Below are 1,706 nucleotides of genomic sequence, written 5' to 3'. Positions count from 1 at the left end.
CATAATAAAAATGGTTATGTGTTTATTATTTGACTGTAACATTGGTTAGTTCGAGAAGACACAGAGGTGTGCTCCCAGAACAGTCCAAATGTGTGATAAATAATCTAATATTAAAACAACACATGGGCATAGAAACAACCCTCCTGGATGCAAGGGTCTCTCTGTTGTACATGAAAGCCATACATTAATGAAAATACCAATACTGTAGGGATGGAATTGATAAAAGAAAAACCCAAAAATTGCAATCAAAACTGCTCACTGAAACCCCAAATATTTAACACGAAATTTATATCTTTAAGTTTTGAATAATAAAGAAGATCGTATTCATGCTAAGGATGCTCAAAAGTGGTCGAGCCATTGTATAATAATGAAGTAACATATTTATTCACTACTAGGACTGCAATATTAACAGTAACTGAGTTACAAGATGTAAACCCTATGCCGTAAAAACCTTAATACATTTTGCATTGAATAAATCTAATTAAAGACTACAGGAACAATAGTTCCTCCAACCCTCAGTAAAATCAATCAAACCCTTAATAGTTAAGTCTTGAGAACTATTTAGGTTTTTCAAAGGGAGCCTGGAATGGTGAATGAGTTGGATGCCGGAACCAGAAGTCGCTCCACAATGGAAGTTGCAACCTGCATTCAAGTAAACAAACACTATCATTGGAATGAAATAATACCCACATAGGAAAAAGGATAAAAATTTACCGTGACTACAAGGAAGGTAATACCTTGAGGGCGTGACTTACTCGTTGGCAGCCACCAGGACTGGAGAAACCCCATTTTGCTGGGTGAATAACCCTGCATGCATAGCCAAACTAAGAGACCTAAATGTGCAACGAAAACCTAACACCATAATTCTTGGGGTTCAACATTATAGTAAGAAAGATACTTGAGCATCGGCGTCGGGGTATCCTTGGCCATTCTACATAAAAACACCAAAATTTCCGAAGTGTTGCAGAAATCGCCCAGAGAAACGAAGGGAATGAATTAAAAACCAAATAGTGGGTCGGGAGGGGTACCCTTACCCTAACCCCCATTCGAGGAAGAAGATTCGTCGGATTAGAGAGAAAGAGATACATGACGTAAGAGTAACCATGTGTCAAACAGACGGGTCCAGTTATGAATTTTTCCCAAGGAGAGCTGGAAGTCACACTTCGCGAAGTTTGGTCAAGCAAACCAATAAGCATATGCATAAATCATAATCATAACATAATGCCTTTGCGAGAAAATGGCTCATAGAAATTGAATTCATAAACATATACATATGTATCGGCTTAACCTAATTAAGGTACCTTAAGTGTAACATTAATACCATTCCATATCAACATGAGTTCAATAAATCCACAACCAACGTGATATCTAAGTGAACCTGTGTAGTATATACCATCGTAGGGTTAAAGACCTTACATAGGATCGAAAATCATGCAATGTATAACCATCAAGTATAAACCCAAAGTAATAAAAAAAAATTATTGTTGCTATTGTATTTATTTGTTTTGTATATAGTTACTTTGAACATGTGACAAGTGGTATTAGAGCCCAAGTTACAACACTCTGGCCAGATTAGGCAATTGATTGACAGTTTGTGTGTTGTGATCACAGAGTAGAGCAGGGAATAATAATTTAGCAAGTGAACCATGATGCATAGGGGAATAGGAAATACACAACCCATTTGACCATTAGTAGAACCTAGCCAT

The 1,706-nt window shown here is 36.9% G+C and overlaps 1 long non-coding RNA gene across 2 annotated transcripts; it reads right to left on the bottom strand.

The window, feature by feature from the left end:
- Window positions 1-318: 318 nt before the first annotated feature.
- On the bottom strand, window positions 319-1,052 carry LOC149194646 (uncharacterized). 2 transcript variants are annotated; one of them, XR_016255100.1, is made up of 3 exons: window positions 899-1,052; window positions 738-807; window positions 319-642 (listed from the first exon to the last, which is right to left on the bottom strand). It is a non-coding gene; the product is annotated as an uncharacterized LOC149194646 (long non-coding RNA). The 2 variants fall into 2 exon arrangements; XR_016255099.1 differs by having other exon boundaries at window positions 756-807.
- Between the last annotated feature and the right edge of the window lie 654 nt (window positions 1,053-1,706).

Source organism: Pinus tabuliformis, chromosome 2_2 (assembly GCF_031772625.1).
Source record: "Pinus tabuliformis cultivar Carrire ecotype Pingquan chromosome 2_2, CPIR1, whole genome shotgun sequence".
Taxonomy (NCBI): domain Eukaryota; kingdom Viridiplantae; phylum Streptophyta; class Pinopsida; order Pinales; family Pinaceae; genus Pinus; species Pinus tabuliformis.
This window is presented reverse-complemented; position numbering and strand designations above follow the sequence as displayed.